This window comes from Lissotriton vulgaris, chromosome 4_1, assembly GCF_964263255.1.
Source record: "Lissotriton vulgaris chromosome 4_1, aLisVul1.2, whole genome shotgun sequence".
In the NCBI taxonomy this organism is placed as follows: domain Eukaryota; kingdom Metazoa; phylum Chordata; class Amphibia; order Caudata; family Salamandridae; genus Lissotriton; species Lissotriton vulgaris.
In genome coordinates, this window is record NC_141691.1 from 835,119,826 (window position 1) to 835,140,524 (window position 20,699).

The following is a 20,699-nucleotide window of genomic DNA, read 5'->3' on the forward strand; positions in this document are numbered from 1 at the left end:
TTGCCGTCATAAACATTCCTTACTCTCCCTACTCATCTCCTGTCCACCGGGTCACCCATCTGCTCTTATTTGCCTATAGCTATTTTCGTGCTTAAACTTATTTCCTCCAGTTTTCCTTCCCATTAGATTACAGTGCAACAAACAGTATATAAGGGCGATGGTTGTTGCATTCAATGTACTTCCTCCCACAACACTTGAGGGTGTTGTTCAGATGCAGTCCCGCTCATGAGTGTTTAATAAACTTGGTTTGTTTTACTTCACTCCAGTGCCGATCTCTCTTTTGTTAGTCTTTGGACCCGTGGACAAGAGGGTGACCCTGCACCAGTGTGCCCTCACGGGGTACATTTCCACAACTCAGTACACTTTACCACTGCTAATCAGCGCTAAAGTGAATGTGCTCGTCCATCAAAACATGGCATGATTGGTTTACACCTCTTTGGCATATTTGATTTACTTGTAAGTCCCTTGCAAACTGGTATAGCATGTAACCAGGACCTGTAAAGTAAATACTACTAGTGAGCATGCAGCACTGCTAGTGCCACCCACAGAAGTAGACTTTAAAACTATCTCCAGTCTGCCACTGCAGGGCCTGTGTGCACAGTTCACTGCCTCTTTGACTTGGCATTTAACCCCTTCACTGCTGGCCCGTTTCCGCCCCTGTGCGGTAAACAAATGAACAGGGGCGGGCCATGACGAACCCCAGCCGTCATCAGCACACGAGCACCGTAGTGCATGACGGCTGGGGTTCGTCATCAGCATGCAAGGGGTTAAACTATTTACCAAGCCTTAAACTCCCCTTTTATTACACATAGATCACCCCTAAGGTAGACCCTAGGTAGCACTATGGGCAGGGTGCTGTGTAAGTAAAAGGTAGGACATGTGCCTTTATTGTGTGGCATGTCTTGGTAGTGACAAATCGCCTATTTTGTTTCTCAGTGCTGTGAGGCATACACCTCTCATAGGCTAGCATTGGAATTCCTTTATATATTTTTAAGTGGTAATTCCTGATCTGAAAGGAGTGGCATTGCCATGTCTTGTATGTTTAAAATGGCAGTGATAACGCCTATGTACTTGTGCAGTTGAATTTTTAATTACTATTTTAGAAATCCCACTTTTAGAAAGTTGGCATTTGTCTGTCCTTATGACTCACAGGGGCATATGTACAGGACGCTAGTGCCACTGGAACATCACTTTCTTTGACACTTCGGTGGCACTATGACCTACATCGTATTTACCTATTGTGGCTTAACACCACTTTGGCAATATGCTATCCTTTTAAGCAGGTATCTGCATTAAAGGGGTGTGCAATGGCTGTTGCTGTGTGTGTTTTACTGCTACACTCATTGCTTTTTGATGGTACCCCGGAATTACAAGGAGGTGTAAATCTGAGGCAGTGCCAAAAACTAACACTATGCAAGAGCAGGGGTTAGAATGACACACAAGGAGAAAAACTTTTATTTCTCCTCATTGTTACTTTTTCTATGTGTGCTGCAAAAGCTTTTATTTCTCCTGGTTTTTGCTTTTTCTATGTGTTCTGCATTTTGCAGCTCTCATAGAAAGAGCAAAATAGCCCTCCCTGCACATAAACAATCATTAAATAACTATGATAATTATTAAGATCTATTTCAGAGTGCAGCATATATAGAAGTAACACATTCCCATTATTGATTGCTTATGTGCTGAAGGTTTCTCTTCCTGCACATAAACAATCATTCACTGCAACACTGCAACACAGGCACCCTTGCACTATGGTTCAATTGTGCCTGCGTCTGTGCGAGGCAGATAATTTTAGCACCAGTGCTAGGGAAAACACAAGGGTGCGCTGTATTGTTGTAAATACAGCTCAAGCATGCGTTTTGGAAATGATGGAGCATGGCGCTGCCAAATTTGGCATGATCGACGCTCCGACATTTCCTTGTGAATATGCCCTTTTATAGTTTGCAGCCTGACTCCAATCCATGTCTGAAGTGGGTGACAGCTACACTAGGTGTACACTTTCCAGGCAGCCACAACACATGAAAGGCTGGGTGTCACCGGGGATACACCTGCATTCATCTGAATACTGATAGCCTTCCTAGACAGGGAAAGGTGGTTCACTCTTTACATTTGTATAGGTTGTGTCCTGATCCGACACAAAGGGCTAATTTACCCCCTACTGACTGTCGTGAGCCAGGGCTGGGTTGAAAGGGATTGTTGCGCACCCCTGAGGGTTCTTTTGAAGCCACCCCTTCATCAAAGATATTTTAGAGTATAAGTACTGGGGCTCTGGCCTCATGTTTTTAGATACTGCATGAGACTTGTAAACAGACACTGCTGGCTCTACATTCTGCACATTTGACTGCTGTGCTGCCAGGAAGGACCACAATTAGGTCTAGCTACTTTGTTGTGCTGGTCGGTTGCCTGTTGGGCTATTGGAGGGAATTCAATACAAAAGTAGGAACCACCTGTGGACAATGTTTAACGGGGTCCAGTGTACCTGTCCAGTCAACTAAATCGCAAAAGAGTACAAAGTTCCCCCGGGGAAAAAAACTAAGAGGTATGTGTGTGTTTGGGAGTAGAAAAGAAGCAGGGAACAGGGTGTTCCCTTATTAAACTAGAAGACCTCACACACCCAGAAAACTAGGTGTCATGCTTCATCATTGGTCTCCTGCTCCTCATCAGACTGGCGCTGCAATGACCGACGGGCGCCGTAGGCGCTCTTTGTTGGAGTTCTTTTGTTCCAGCCAATGGTTGAGTGCGTGAGAGGGGTCTGGTGAAAGTGTAGTCGTGAGCGAATTTTATTGTGTTTTTTCACTGTGTAGTACCAAGCACCCGAGGTCCTGAAGAATTGCCAGTTGGGCAAGAAACATGTCGACCTATTTAGAGGGTTGAGTTAGTCCACTGTGCCCCTCACAGTCCCTATCTCCCCTCCCACCCCTTTTAACTAAGGCAGCCACGTGAATAAAGACCCTTGTGGACTGACCCACCTTCTTTTAATTTCACTATTCCTTCACGACTACACTTTCACCAGACCCCTCTCACGCACTCAACCATTGGCTGGAACAAAAGAACTCCAACAAAGAGCGCCTATGGCGCCCGTCGGACACTGCAGCGCCAGTCTGACGAGGAGCAGGAGACCAATGATGAAGCATGACACCTAGTTTTCTGGGTGTGTGAGGTCTTCTAGTTCTAATAAGGGAACACCCTGTTCCCTGCTTCTTTTCTACTCCCAAACACACACATACCTCTTAGTTTTTTCCCCGGGGGAACTTTGTACTCTTTTGCGATTTTATTGGAGGGAATACCACTCTGTTGAGGTCCTTTATTTGCTGGCCTGCCTGTCACTCTCTTGGTGCCCCCCAAGTATTCTCCCAGGAGTTCAGCATGTAGTGAGCGCTGTGTACTGCTCCATGCTTTGCCACAGGACTCTGAATCTGACCATTCTAACCTTCTGTTTGGCACTGGATGGATTTTGTCTGGACACTTCAAGTGCAAACTGCCCAGGAGCACCTCTGAGACTCCATCCATGAATTAGTGTATTTTTCAATGATCTAAGAATGCCCACTACACTTTTGCACAACACCTTAATTCACATGCATGTACAAGAAACTAGAAGGGGTAGTCTCACAAAGATGGTTGTGACGATGTTAGCACCATTACAAAGTGATTTCTCGACTCCCACGCATAATGCTAGTTGACACCGGGTTTCTGTTGTGGCAGATTTGGTATTTATCTTTGAAGGTGATTTGTACACACTGGGTGAACCCTGCTGACTTAGGATAACATGTGTTATGCTGACAGAGAAGCACCACATTTATAAATAAAGCTTGTATATACATTAATCCACAGGTTTTTCATCTTCCTATTCCCTGAAGACGCCCAATTTCAAGGACCAAAATGCGTCAACTTCCATGATTGGAGGAGTCTGATTTAAAAGTAAATCTTATTCATACTACGTGGGACACACAATGAAACTCACAAGGGACGGATATTCCCTCATGTGTGTCACCATAATGGACACCCTCAAATATGGACTGAGTATGATAAATTGAAATCGCTGCCATATATTTGTATGCAATTTCTGAAAGAGAGACAATTCCCATCGATTTGAGGGGCACAGAATGTATGTGTGTTTTTTTGTTTTGTAAAACTAAATAGGTTTCGATTTATATATAAGATGACATGTTCTTATTGTAATGTTAACACACATTTGTTATGTCATTGTTACATGGAGGCACACCTCTATTCTCACCTCCTATTAGGAGTTTTTAGTTTTCGCTTTAAAATAAGTCAAATAAATGGCATTGTATAATCTGTATACCGGCCCAGTGATCAATTAATATATTTAGTGGCATAGTTTTATAACAACTTATTCCCACATGTTACCATTTTTCTGTTTTCCCTACATTATAACCTTCTGAGCAAAGCACATTTTGAGCGCTTCATATCTCCCTCAAGGTGGCCAGGATCAGTATGCGTGTGCGGCACTCATGTTGAACTGGCACGTGTTGAGTGCCTTATTCCCAGTAAAGAGAGTGAGGGGCATATTCTCAAGAACGTTAGATAATCATCGCAAAATGTGCTTAACGCAACTTTGCACATCGCAGTCTATCCCGACAAAATAACACTGTGTTAACGTTGTATTCCCAACACAGTGGTACCATGCGATAGTCTCACGCTAACGCATCAAATGACCGTGTAAAAATGAACGCGAAGCTGAAAAAACACAAATGCAAAAATAGTAGCGATGAGGCCAATCGCGATACAAAATCTGCGAAAACCAGCGATAGGCCTGCATTTCCCAGGCGTCATGTGGGAAAAATCACTATAAAAGTAGAAAAAACATACAAACAAAAGCCAAAAAACAGCGAAGCAAAATGAAGGTAGCCAGAACAAGTACAGAGGACAACCATAACCGCATAAGCCCCCTGAAGGACCAGCCTGGGACCTTGGGGACAGGGAAGGGAAAGGACAAGAAGAGTAGGAAGAAGCGGTTCAGTCCGCAGGAAAACAGGATCCTGATAACGGAGGTGGTAGAACACCATCAATTACTGTTCGTCGCATCCACTGTGTCCTTGGCAACAAAAACTGGAATATGGCAGTCTATCGTGGACAAGGTGAATGCAGCCGGAGTGCTGAAGAGGACAATAGAAGAGGTCAAGAGGCTCTGGAACCAAGCAGAAACTCACAAACAACTGGAAGGCAGCAATACAAACTGGAGGTGGGAATCCAGTGCCACAGGAGGACCTGGACGTGATGGAGGAAACAGTGTCCACAGTCATCAGTGGGGAGACAGTGGCAGCAACGGGGTGAGTAACGATCAGGGGCTGGGGGGACAGGGGAGATGGGCACAATGGCACACATGCACAATTAAGTATAGTACATCTGCAGACAAACCATGCCCCAGACCCCTAACTCCCACCAAGAGACCAATGTACCCAAGTATGCAACATCTCAGCACTGTATAAGCTCCGAAGTCAGAGGCACACCGCATGAAAGGGATAAGGGGCAGCAAAATCAGAGCTGTAGGGGCAACTCCCCCAAAATGCGGAACACACATAACATGCAGAGCACATCAACATTGACAACGATGTGATACAAACCGCAACACGTCCACCACAGAACAGAGGATACAACTGGTATTGGTTGTGTGTAGAAACTGGCCAATCACATTTGACATTGCAGGGAAATTTGAGTTGACAATGTACAAGTACAAACACACATCCGTGATGTTGTCGAAATGTCCACTGTCCCACATCAAATAGGCACCTCCTCCCAAAGAGTCACCATATACACTGTCATGCAGTCTGAATGTAAACATGTACAATGCGTCAACATACATGTGAACACAATGTTAAACTGCATCTCCCCTTCACTTTGCAGAGGGAAATCCAACACTTCCTGCAGAGCAGGCAGAACCTCTCTTCTCTGATGACGAAGAGGACCACCACACCTTCGACTCCGATGCCCTCCAACAGCTCGTGGAGAGCCTCCGCACCCCACCTCCAGGAGCATGGCAGCCCAGCTGCTATGAGGAGACCCCACCTCCTGCACAGAACACACAGCAGACAGCACCCACCACCACGGCTGCCTCCAAGGACGCCGACGAAGAACATGCGGCCATGGCCTTCCAACGCTGTGTGTTGGGGTGCCAGGATAAGCTGGCTGAACAGGTGCGGGTGGGGTTCGACCGCATGGCAGCCAAACTAGAAACCATACGTGGATGTCTAAGTCCCATCAGGGACCACTCACAGTCCCTAACGGACACCCAAAGTCTGCTCCATGCTCTCCAATGAACCATGGCTGACATCGCTGGAATCCTGACTCAGAGACAAGAACAACTGTCTAGTCAGAGTGGCTCCAGCGATGTCACCTGGGAGTTGTGACACACGCGGAGGATCATGGAGAACATGGAGCGGACGCAGGCGGAAAGAGCATCTGCCACCGCTGTACACCAGCGAGAGGTAGCTGGGTTTCTCAATGCCCTAAAAACCCTCCTCATGGCATTGCTGCCACAAGGCCTGGCGCTGATGCATGCTGCTGCTACCACTCCATCCACATCTCTGCCCCCTGAAGTGTCAGTGCCACACAGTGTGGCAGACAATCCACCTTTGGCCCCTGAGGGATCACTGCCACACAGTGCTGGAGACAGAGCACCAGCACCCACATGTGAGGCACATGAAACAGCAGAGGACGAAGATGTGGATGAATCTGTCTTCGTGGTAAGAAGGACGCAGTAGTATTCATCTCCGCCATATGGCTGGTTTCTGCTTAGTTCTTCCCTCTGCATCATCACCTTCCACTCTCCCCCGATACACTCTGCGACACTCAGCTTGGACCTTGACATGGACTGCCGTATTCTGTTTGGTCAACAATGACACAGCATTCAGACTGCGGACTGTACCCTTCCTCTTCCAAAGAACTTGTCATTCCCTGAAGGACACTGGCTGGCCCTCCACGGGCCAACAATGTAAAGTGGGGTTTGCATGACCCTGTACTGCTCCAGATACAACACTCCACTGGATGTGCATTAAACATTCACATTCACACATATGTGTCATGTCTCTTATCTTTCAAGTGTGGAAGTATGGCTGAATGTAGGGTCAGTGATTCCCCCTTATGTCCATGTTGCTCATATTGTGGGACTTGGGTCACAAGGTGACACATTGCCTATTGGGTCCGAGTAGCGCCAACATTGCAACAGAGACATACGCATTAGTTACTTCCTTGTCCAACCCAGGACAGGACCACGCCCAGATGGACTGGTATACGCCAGGCCAACCCACTCCGCTTACGCTCACGGGGCGACAACGCTACATGTCCGAGGTCTTCCCTGTAGTGATCTAGTTGTTAGCATGCTACAGCCACCCCCTCATGGCTGGTTTACACCCACACCACACCCATCCAGCACAGGTATCACAGGACTTGTGACCCTGCCAATTAAAAGTGCCAGGCGCACGTGCTGAATGCCATTTCCACTCTCTATCTGGGTGTATCCGTGTGGGTATTACTTATGCATGAGGGCCTAGGGCCTTGCCACATCACATTTCAAAGGCCAGAGGTAACATGATGGCGTCCGCACCACGAGACTCAATCATAAAGGGTCCATGACTTGCGGTGCACAGACTTGGTGGCACCGGATACACTGCGGCCGGCACAGGCACACCACCACGTGGCGGTGACTTTCAGTGCACTGAGGTAGGGGCACCTAAAGAGCTGAGCGGGTGTGCAGTCTGTGATGATGCGCCGTCCTGGCGGTCTGGATTTTTGTGAGTCCTGCTGGACCAAAGGGTAGGCCTGAGCCAGCGGGCAGTGCAGGCCTACCGTCACGTAGCGTTGCCTCGCGGGTCACAGAGTTAGTGGCACCCTGGGATGATGCTGTGTGCACTGATATGATCTCTACCATTGCAATATCAAGACCCAGAATTAAGTGTGTGACCTGGTGGCCCGTGGTGCGGGCTGCATGATGTAAAGGGTGCCACGTCGTGGGCCCCGGGCTCGGAGCTTGCACCGGCAGGTGGTGGGCCCTCTTGGAGACACGGCGGTGGCGGAAGGTGAGCAGTGAGGTCTGGGTGCGCAGGGGGGCAATCATCGCTGGGCGGCAGGAGGGGCTGGGGTGCAGCAGTCTGTGTGCGCAGGGGCGTGCAAGCGATGATGGTGTGTGCAACTGTATGGACTCTGTCATTCATGACTTTGGACTCTGTTTCACATAAGGGACCTGGTGGCCTGCAGTGTATACCGGCATGTGTTTGCAGACACACCGGTGGAAGCAGGTGTGCAGTGAGGCCTGGGTCAGCAGTGTAGGCACTCTCTCTCTCCCTCTCCCTCTCTCTCTCTCTCTCTCTCCCCTCTCTTTCTCTTTCTCTCTCTCTCCCTCTCTCTTTCTCTCTCTCCCTCTCTTTCTCTCTCTCTCTCTAACTCTCTCTATCTTTCGCTCTCTCTCTCTCTGTCCCTCTGTCCTTTGATGAGCGCATGACATATCTTCTTATCTAGGATTTTGTCTTGCAGGCTGTGACTTACAGATTGTCCTGAGAAGACCCGCCTTGACTCTTCTGAATAGTTATTTATGTGTTTTTCTGAATAAAACTAATTGTTTGGAAATTCTAAGATGAATGTATGATTCTCCTTTTTTTGACCACACATGTATGTTAAGTGTTGTGATTGTGCGACATCAGACAAATTGTTTTGTTCATGATTTTGTAATGTTGATGTAATATATCTTTGTCCGGGGGGTGGGGGGTCTTGGGGGTGATGGGTGTTGGTGCCCTCTTGGGGCTCCGGGTTGCATGGTCAGTTTCTCCATTGCATCTGTTGTTCTTCAGGTGTGACTCTGGCCTGGGCTCCCTTTCCTGATGCAGGTTGTCGTCCGACCTTACACCAGGTCAGAGCAGGTGTTAAATTCCTGCTGTTAACGCGCTTTATCTCCTGTTGAGTCATCTTATCGCCAATTTGGCTGGTCATTGAGAATGTTGCGGAGCGGTGTTGTCGCGGCTTTTTGCAATGGAACGCCTACTCTGCATCAAATTAGCGATAGTTGCCGGGGTCATCTGTGGCAATGTTTTTGGCAGCTGCTATCGCAGGTAAACTGGTGATGTCTGCTGTTAGCACCAGCTTGTGAATGGGGCAGTAAATTTATCGCCAATATGGCTGGGATAAAGTGCTGATAACTCAGCGATAAATCCTTGAGAATATGCTCCTGTGTACCTCAGATGCTGGGTGCCACGCTAGTGCTGCATTATGCAAGGGGAATGAAACGTCGCAGCACCATGGGAAACCCCGCTTTGGATCTCAGAGGCACTGCCTAGCAATCACGGCCATACAAAGAGCACAAGACCCCAGCTGCAGTTTGGCCCTTCTGTTCGGGGAAATGCAAGGGAGAACCCCTCTGTAGAGATGTGCCTAACCTTCAGGGGCCTTTCGCCTTGCTGCTACCCTCATGACCCTCATGACCTTGCAGCTTGCAGCACTGACAGGGGAAAGAAAGGTCACACTCTGCGAAGAAAGTCACACTCCCCTACACAGGAGAAGAGCAGCATGATCCGGCAGTCGCTTCAAACACTGAGGGAACTCCTGACTGGCGCAGTGCTACACCGCTCTATTGAGGAAGCGGAACCCCAGTGACGCAAGTACTGCTTTCTTTACCAGACAGGTACTGTACCTTGGAGTGGAGGCCTGCCGGTCCCCTGATGCCGCTGGACCACACCCAGCAACCCAGAGGAGTTTGGTTTGGCACTTACTTGTGCATGCTGCAGGCTTACTGGTTCTGAAGGAGGTCCTGGGGCACTTGAGTTGGAGAAATGCTTACACTGCACAATTGGTTGCCCCCCCCCTTAAGACTGTACCATGACCCCAGGGCTTGTTGTAGTGTGGCTTGTGGCTTTTACAGTGGGATTGTCTGGTTGTCGATCCTGATCAGGAATCATTGCCTCTGAAGGGAAATCACCAGTTAGCACTTAAGAGGACAGGTCTGTCTGTGCCCTACGATGGTTGTTCATTTGCCATCACCGCATTATGTTTTAACAAAAACTACCAGATCAACTGTAGTTGTGTCTGTGCCCTACAGCTTGGCGCTTGTTTACTGTATAAAATGTAATAGGAGTGTAGATGCAACTGCGCCTCAATCTTTTGGCTAATGCACTTATTTCAGTTAGATAATAGTGATTACCGTAATCCTGCTTGTAGGAATGCAGGGGTTCCTGTGCCTTTGTTTATTTACTGTTCCTGATGTGCTTGTCTGTTGCGTTATATGCAATGATATTATGGTGTATGTTGTTTTCATTCTTGCATCGCCCAGGATAATGAGTACTATCTCAGCATTTGCATAATATGCACAGTACTTATGATTCATGTCATTTTGGTCAATGTTATGTACAATATACTATATTTGTATATAATCCTGTGTGGAGTCTCTTTTGGGGTGTATTCATTGTGTTTCTGTGTGAGTGTGTTACACAAACACTTTACGCATTGCCTCTGATGATAAGCCTGACTGCTCTGCGCCAAGTTATCAGAGGATGTGCACAGATTATCTCTGGTGTGTAACTTACTTACCCTGACTAGAGTGGTGGGTTCGGCCCGGCTTAGGTGCATACCCTAGCAAACCAGAAAACCCTATTTCTAACACATACCATATTCCTTTCTGTCATCATGAATACTGTCAAAGAAGGGACTCGATATGTATAGTGTAACTACATGGTGGCACACTCACATGGCTTGAGCAAGTAAAGCTTCTGTACCCTAGGATTTATATTGTTTACCTACCTGCTTAAGATGGTGGCAATTGATGAAGCAATGGTGTAAACATTGTCTAGAGTGTTCCAGGTTGACCATTGAACTCCCTGGACCAAACTCATAGAGTTATAATTGCATTCTTAAGTGTACATACTCATAGTAAAACATCTACTGCTCGGTGTACATTTCTGAATGTAAGCAATTCATAAATACTTATGTAAGTATTTAGGCACAGTAGGAAGCCCACATCTTCCTTCTCCCTTGAAATCATGCAAATGGAGCGGAGGATAGACATGCACCTATGGTTGTAAATTAAATTGATCTCACCCAACTGAAGCATAGGCATCATATTACAATTTGGTTCTGGCCTTTCTGCACCCTCCTCCTGGCCTGTGGTGTTTAGGTTCACCACGTCTTCCTCTATTGAGGCCTTCACCAGAGACATTTGTTGACAGAATTTGTGTATCTCCAGGTGAAAACATTACCTTCCTCAGAAGTGGAACACTGTTGTTCTCCTCCGACACAGTGGCTGGCGCCTACTCTGAAGAAGATGTCTGCCTTTTTTGCCCGGTGCTTGCTGGCCCTCGCCACCTACACTTTCTCTGCCAAGTATGAAGAAAGAGGGAGAGAGAGGAAGGGTGATCAATCACTTTGTTTTCTTGTTCATGTACATCAAAATATGCATTGACAATGGTATATGTTCAACTGTAAACTTTTGTTCTGTGAACACCATCATTACTTCCCTGCCCCATGCAAAATTGAATGTTGAACATGCACCACTGTCACATGGATCACCAAGGCCAATAGATAGGTATGGTGCACCTAACTGCATGAAATGTAATATACGACAATATACATATCGTCAAGAATGCCATGGCCCCTGGTTCAAGCATGGAAAATACCCCCTTTTACTGCTGTTGGGTAATCAGATACAGCAATTATCAGAGTTTAATGGGCCCCTCAGGGCTCTGGGCTCCGGTGCAATGGCACCTTATGCACCACTAATAGCTAGGCTCCTGATGCACATTTCAAAACGTACATTGCAAGACATGGCACATCCTTGTAAACAGTTCAGTATATTTGGAGCTCCCACTTTAGATATTCATGTATTTATTGACGTACAGTGAACTTTCCAAACAAAAATGCCCTAGAGAGCAAAGGTGGTGAATAGTATGAGAGTTGAATATGATTAGTAACATAAACAAGAATAGAATATCGAGATGTTGTGCAAATGGGTATACAGTGAAGAAGAGACAGCAATTACCAAAACTTTGGGCATGAGTGCGGATGAAATATATTAATTTTGAGTTACTCTCTTCTTTTTAGATTCCATTAGGTGGGTCTTCAGGTCAGATTTAAACTCTCTGAGTGAGGGGCATGCCCTCCTTCTCCGACCGCTCAAAATCCAAAAAATCTAGAGCACAAAAAGCAGCACAAGTCGCCTTTCAGACAACTTGAAGACTAAGCTTCGTGAAGTGATCACTGATTCTATAGCATTCAGGGCCAGATTGGCCGTAACGGGTTCAGCTTTTCCCTGGGAGGCTGGAAGGGTGGGGGTACGGTTTTGGAGCATGGGGCAGCAGCGGGCCATGCAGGTAAAGGTGGTGGAGACAGGTGCGGTTGAGGATTATGACAGATGACCACAAGGGAAAATTGAATAAATAACTAATTTTCCCTTATGGTCGTCTGCCAAAATCCCCCCACCTGGCCCCACCAACCCACCGCTCTCACCTGCACGGGCCACTGCTGTGGTGGGGGCCGGTTTTGCAGCGTTGCTGCATTATATCGACCGCCATTAACAAAAGCAGTACTGCTGGGGGCGGGTTTTGTTAAGCACCAGTGCTTCACACTTGCCAACTGCCCCACCTCCCCCACCCCCAGGTGGGGGCCGGTCTGACAAAATTGCCAGGGCTGCTTTGGGTTCCCCGTCCGGCCCTAATAGCAGAGATATGCTGGATACATTCTGTGTTCAAATCTGTTAATCCTCTCCCGAAATAGATTTAGTCCTAACATGTTAACATTGTTGCAATGTAAAACACTCTCATACTGGTTTTAGTGCGCTCTATAAACGGATTAACCCCTTCCATGCTTATGAAGAGCCCAGCTCGTCATGAGGCACAGTGGAGCTGCGCTCATCTCGTCATAACGGCCGCAGCACTCCCACTCGCAATTGATTCCCTGCGGGAGAATCAATCAGTGGGCGGAGTCGTGACGAGCACAGCTCGACTGTGCCTCATGATGAGCTGGGCTTGTCACAAGCACCGAGGTGCCGCGGCCCCCCTCATCCCCCCACGCCATGGGGGAATTACCCCCGCAGCGAAGGGTTTAATAATAATGATGATAATGATGATAATAATAATAATAATAATAATAATAATAATAATAATAATAAAGGGCCTAGCCTGATGCCAGAGGGCAGGAAATTCCTAGGGGGAATGTGAACTCTGACTCTAGGATAAGAGAAATTGACTTAGAGGTGAAAAGTGCAACACTCAAGCCTCCTTTTACATAGTATCATGTGGTAACACAGTGGGGAGCTTCAGACACAATTTGTACATCACTGTAACAAAACATAATGTCAACTGTAACCTTACTAGCAAAGGGTTAGGGGTGAAAAGTGCAACAACCACCAGACCACCTCTTACATTGTATCACGATGGATGCCATTCAAAATAATCCACAATGGCAAGAAAATTATTTACAATGTAGCTATTTTCCCCAAATAAAGGGAGCAATGCCATATGAATTAGGAGGGTTTTTCCAAGTAAATGTTTACGGCTTTTATCCTGCCACTTTGCACCTTCACTTTTGAGCACTGCTCCTTCCTCACTACTGTTGATTGTTACAGTAACCAATGTATAAACAAGAATATTATCGAATTCCAGTTTGAAAGGTCTCTTTTTTGTAATTCATGATGAAAACTGTGTCATATACAGGTTCTCGTATACAGATTGGACCTGTCAAGTAATGAGTACCTGCATAACCGTTGTTGTAGTGCTTCTTGTTTTTTTTCTAGTTCTGTCATGCATTGGTTTATTATTTGTGATGGAGACAAGAATAAATCACAAGTTAACAAAACACTTAAAATGTAGGCAACTACAATGTTACAGTGTCTTCTTAATACTTTATAACTTTAATAAAAAGGAGACAGAAAATGAATCAGCATCTAAGTGGGCACACAAAGTGCAGACAAAATAAACAGCTTCTGTTTAAAGCTAATTTAAATAATAACTTAATAGAAAAAGCACAACGGGGAGCAGGTTTATTACTAAAGAGAGAAAGGAACTATTTTTAGGTGGATGTCAACAATGTGCACAGGCTGCGTGAAATCAGTCACAGTGAAGGGAGCCAGTGGGTAACGTGGAATGATCCATTCATTGTCTTACGCTGTATGAAGTAGTGGGGGGAAGCAAAATGTGAATGCCATTGGATGAAGCCCACAGATTACAAGTCCGTTTATGCATGTATATTATGTGCGAATTTGGGAGAGGGGGACAACAGTTTGGTATGACAGCTAAAGCTATCTCAAGGGTTAGACCTAAAAAAGACACAGCTGTGGAGAAGGATGCTGTATATTAAAACATGTCAGTTTTTCCATCTCTGCAGCCCTTTGTATTGTGCCACCACCTTGCAGAGTGATATTCACAAAGGACTTATTCAGGTGTGTTTTGCACAAATTTGTTGTAGCACTAAAGGCCACATTCGGTTTTAGTGTCCACTATATAGGGACTGATATCAATTGCACCAATTATGGGGCAAACAAAGACACACGAGGGCTCTTGGAAAGCAACCCTGCAACAAAAACATCATGAATATTGTGTAGGCATAGGTAGGTGCCATGCATTTCCAATTAGTCACTGAGGCTGGCAAATTTCAGCAATGGCTATAACCACAACAATTTCTTAATCAATGGTCAAATATAAAACAACAGGTCAAACTATTCATGATTATTGCATTTTAAATATAAACGGGTAATATACTGTATTGCTGGGTGTCATTGTCTGTTTTGCTGTAGTCACCGTTTCTGCATTTTTGAGTTTTGTCATCCTAAACAATTTTACTGAATATTCACGCAATAAGAAATGTGAAAAAGCATATGTTAGTTAAGGGATAATAAAAGACGTATATGTTATGGAAAAAATGTCTTATCTGCCTGCTTTTCATGAATTCTCGGTTTAGATATCACCGTAGGCAGGTCGATAACATTAAAGCAGCACTGAAAGCTAACAGAGAAAGTCTGGTTTGTGTATCCCTCTGGCCTGTTTGGAGTCTTCTCCGTATTTTTCATCTGTATATAATTTAGTTGGCATAGCAGAACATCCGTTATCTTCTTTGACCATTGCCCCATGTTTATTAGGGGTATAGTGTACCCTGTTACATTATCATTTTGCCAAACATCCGCATTACTTCATTAGACAGCTCATAAGTTACCACAGCTGTATTTTGTTCTTGTTTGTCTCACTCAGGACTCTCTTTACAACTTTGCTGCCAACAAGAAGATGAGTTTCTTGTCCTTGCTTTGAATGATTTCTGCATCCAGCACCTTAGAATAATAAAAGATCTTCTAGTGGTACTGGCAGTGAGTGTCACAGCACTGCAATGATATATTTGTTCAAGGAATGTAGATTCCCTGTTCACAGTTTAATCCACATTGGTATTCTTTCAGCTGGACATTTTTGCTGACAGCTCCAACAGTAGCCAAATAAAATTATACCAGGCCTCCCCGTGACTCTGTCCCATAACAAACAAAATATAGATATGTCCTCCTTTGCCTTAATAAAACAATTTTTTTAATGTAGCACAACTTATAAGCTCTAAGGGCCATATTATCAAGAAAGGGAGATACATTATCGCCGCTTTTATCGGCAGGAAACTGCCGCTAAAGCAGCGATAATGGGCTTGATAATATGCCCTTGTGAATTCCCATAGAAGCCCAGGTTATGGTGTTAACCTGGGCTTCTACGGGAATTCACAAGGGCATATTATCAAGGCCATTATCGCCGCTTTAGCGGCAGTTTTCTGCCGATAAAAGCGACGATAATGTATCGCCCTTTCTTGATACTTTGGCCCCCCGTTCTATATAGTGCTTATACCGAGCATTCAAACAAAAGATAATCGCTTCCAGCTCCAACTTCTGGCTGTGCTGCTCCTGCCCCTAATGCGTGTGTTTCCACCAGAAAAGGCAAGGCAATCTGGGTATGTCAGCCAGACAAATACACAGGATCGGTTCAAGGCTTTATTATGTCCACCTCTCGATAGTCTCAATTCTGAATGCTTAAATAGCACACACTTTTGTGGTGATCAAGCGAGGGAAGGATGCGGGAAGGGAACAGCTGAGAAGGAGACCTGAAGTAAGAATACAAAAAGAAATCATAAGAGTTCCTAATTCTTACTGTACACCTATATGTATGTAACCTTAACCCTCCTTATTTCCTGAAAAGTAAAAGACTGAGACTCTCGTTCTTATGAGGTAGGGTATATACGAAATTCCTGTCCTAGCAAACTCCCAGAGGTTAGTTTTCAAGGTGTTTCCGGTGGCGCTAGTGAGCAACTGCAACCAGCGAAGCCGCAAGCCGCAACCGCAGGTGTGGACGAAACCGTGGACGAAACCGTGAGGAGCCGTGAGGGGCTGCGGAGCCCAAGTAGGGGCGGGACAGCAGGGCTGAACAGCGGCAGCAGCCCCCGGGCACCCGGCAATCAGCATCCTGCATCCAGTGCATCGAGTGCAGCACCGGCGGCGGTCACTAGCGGCGGCGGAAGAGGAGAGGTGAGCAAGAGGTGAAGGCGGAGGTGGGAGAGAGGAGAGAGCGCGGCCCTACGGCCCCGGCCCCCGCCTCGCCTCACCTCGTCTTGCCGTGTATCGCATTGCCCGCATTGCCCTGCGCCAGTGCCTATGGTGAGCGTTTGTCAAACGCTTTTCAAACTGCCATCAAAGCCAATAGGTCACTGCTAGCTTTGATGCGCAAGAATCTGTCAGCAGAGCGAGTTCAGAGGACGTTCGTGGAGTTCAGATCTCGGAGCTTGAGCCAGGCAGCGACACCGGTGAAGCAGAGAAACGCCGGTCAGAGGTGGCCGCCTCCCTCCCTTCCCTCCCTACAGGCACAGGCCAAAGCTAAGCACAGCTGGAAACAATCCTGGTTGGTGAAAGCGGTTCTGTTTAGAAAGGAGGGCGAATTGACAGGACCAGTAAAACAAACAAACAAACAAAGACAAAACCAACAAACATACAGATATCAAACAATCAGAAAATACAATTCAATACAATTTTTTTTTCTCTTTAAAATTGGCAAAAAGACTAAAAACAATGAAGACCCTCCCCAAAAAGAAAAAAACTCATAGCTCCGCCCTAAGCAAAAAAAGGAAAAAAAACCTTCGCCGCAGCACCAAGTCGCAAGGCGGGTGGGCAACAACCCAACCATGAGGTCTGGAAGAATAAGGGGGGGATGAGTGTAAAGAGAAAAAATCACCATCTAACCCCAAAAAAAGAAATGGAGATGGAACCAGAAATAGAAATGGAGGTTATAAAGGCGATGGTCATGGAGGACAACAGCATAGCACCAGGTACTACGCAGGAAGGAATGTCACCTACGGAGCCGAGGCAAACAAATAGCGACAAGCAGTACGCGACGGAAGGCGTAACACAGGGCATTACAGCCATCTCCGGATCCACAAGCTCAAAGTCAACTGTCAGCAAAAAAGCGACTGAGACAGCCCCGCCTGTTACTAACGAAGGCGGCAAGAAGGGCATACCACCGGCACCAAAAAGGCACTATTCATGCCCAAACAGCAGTAAATGGGCATTGATCACCGACTTCCTAAAAGTGGCCACAAAAACTACGAAAAACAACCAGGAATGCGACGACCATAAACAATTCGTACATTTACAAGATACCAGTCCTAGCATTGACACCTTTGACGGCCCAAGTGAAGCCGATACGAATATCCCCCTCGATAAGTGCATCAAGAGTCGCATTAATGAAAAAGCAGAACCTTGGGCGATAGGTCCAGACCTGGATCACGCATCAGAAGGCGAAACCCATGGCCCCCAAATTCTAAAAATCATACCCCTCTCAGAAGGTGCTCACACCCATAAAGTCAACGCCATAGAAGCAGAAATACATCATCAGCCGCTCATCCTAGTATCACAGCCGAAGGGGCAACAACAACTGTTACCAAGCCATAATGGTCTTAACGGTAACAAAGAAGCTATCTCAACACATCAGACAAGCACGGGCCCTCTAAGCCCCTTCGGTACCACACACATGCTGTCGCCGGCCCTACTCACAGACGACCGGGTCAAAGCAATAACCAACAAGCATTATTCACCGGAATCTGTCTATCGAAGTAGTATAAAATCACCGCCCTCAAGGCAACAAGATGACTTATTTCTTAGTCTAAAAAATCTCGACAATTCTCCCATGATGCCGCAGTCGCAAAATAGGGAGATAGTACACGAAATTCCAGCCTCTCAGGTTTCCTTGCCTCCAGAGTATACACCTTCACCGGTACAGGCAGCCAGCTCACCACCCTCTGTAGTCTGGTCCCATTTGTTAAACACTTTGGACATTATCGGCAAAGTCATGACCTATCACGCAGACAAATTAGATACCCAAGTTGGCCTGTTAAACATTCTAGCTATCTACGTACAGGGGGTGGAACAAAAGCTGCAAAACCTAAATGAAATGATAGAGCGGGTGCAGCAAGACCGAGAAACATGCTACCTAACAAACCATTGCCATTGCACGCAAATCATAGACCAACTAGCCGTAGTTCCAAATTTAATGTCCGAACTACTGGGGGTCGTCAGGGACACCTCAGCACAGACTAATCCACCAACAAAGAAATTCAGAGAAACCCAGCAGGAAATGGATCAGGTTTACCCAAGTCCCCCAAAAGAGCACAATGTAAAAGCAGGGGGGCTCAACAGTGCTCTAACACCCGAAAGCACAAAAACATTACAGTTAAAAACCATTTCTGAAAATGAAGCCGTCTCGATCAGCCCATCAGTTGATCTTTGCAACAACCCACTCGCAAAAGAAGCAATTACTAAAGCTCCACTATCAAAGCGGGAGAGGAAACGACTAAGAAAGTCAAGAAAGGGAAAACAAACAAGACATGCACCAACCATAATCAGTACCACAACGGAGCAAAATGTTACCCAAAGCGAAGACGATACACCAACAACAAACACAGAGAAAGCAAGCCTGGTGGTCAACATAGCCCCATCTACCAATAAGCCTACCAACACAACAATTCAAAAGCAACCAAAAATGGAACACTCGCAGCCAGCAAACGTATATAGCATATTCAAACCCATAGAAAAGGTAGAGAATCGGCATGTAACATCACAGCCCACTCAAATCCCAACAAAAAATACCAGACGCAACACATTAGTCACATTAGAACCCGTCAAAACCAGCTCAAATGACGTAATTTGGCCTAATGAGGGAGACAGCAAGGATGGGTGCACCGCCGACAAAATATACAGGATTCACAGGGAAAGCAGTGTTCCAACCACTGCAACAAACAATGATATACCTCCTCTAAACACCGCATGCAACACTCAGAATCCTCGCCCGACCACCGCGGGACAACTCTCAGAGGGAAATGAACTTAAAAAAAGCCATCACACAGAGCTGGTCCTTTCCGACAGCAATAACTATTACTACAAAAAGCTGCATTTCATCCCTCATTTCGAATCGAGGGGAACCCATGACATCCTTAATAGAAGCGTAATACTAAAACTGCTCAAAGCACTCCCGTCCCTGCGTCATATTGAGACGGAGAACCTTGAAAGCGTTGAATTCAGCCCTAATCCCGACCCATCCGGTCGAGAAATCACCATAGTAAGCTTTACTGATAACTCCATCACAGAGCAAATCTGGCAGCAGCAGGTTTTATTTGCCAAATGGGGTATAGAACTAACAAAACCAACGCCCGCCCGCTATCCTACCCCACTTCAACAACTAAAGTCATCAGAGAGCTTGTTGAGAGGTGCGAAAGGCCCAGAACACCAAAGCCCAAGAATTGGCAAAGATCAAGACGGGAGGAAAATAACCATAACCTTCGTTCATCCGGAAGCAGGAAAACACATAGGGCAAAGGAAACAGAACCCAGCTGGAACCCGCCAATGCACGGCATGAACAAACCCTTCCAAAGCAAAAATAACAGACCACGGGTGCAACATTTGCTCTTGGAACATAAATGGCCTGAGCTCAAAACTAGAAGATCCGGACTTCATGGAATATCTCAAAAAACACGATTTAATTCTTCTCCAAGAGACATGGCAAACAAATCCTTCACCAATAGTAGGTTACAAAGAATATCTTAACCCGGCCCAGAAGGACTCGAAATATGGTAGAGCTAAAGGAGGGCTTTCAATCTATGTCTCGACCCACATCTCCTGGCAGGCCACGGAAGTAGATTTAGATACAACATGGATGCTATGTATCAAATTAACAGCCCCGACCTTCTGTAGCCTACTAATATTGAATATATACATCCACCCATCATCCAAACAAAAGAGATTGAATATTGACACTCTAGTAGCAACACTGGATACATTAAAACTGGCTCACCCACACTCCAACATAATTTTATCAGGAGATTTCAACATGAAATTACAAAATCTAAGGAAAGATAGTCCAACAGGCCACGTTCCACCTAGCAAACAACGTGACACACATGGTAACAGATGTGCCTCCCTGTTGGAAGAAAGATCATTGGGCGTGTTAAACCGACAAGTGACATCAGAGAGCCACCAAGCATATACCCAAGTAACGCAGAGAATGTGCTCCATCATTGACTACTCATTATCAAACCTAGACCTTCTCCCCCACATCACAAACTTTGAAATAAAAGATAGGTCAGGAAGCGATCATCACCCACAAACCTTCACTTTACTCGTAAATATGGCCGACCCTGCAAAAGACAAAGAGATGTCCCAATTCACAAAATGTTACAATTTGAAACGTCTAATTTGGAAAAAG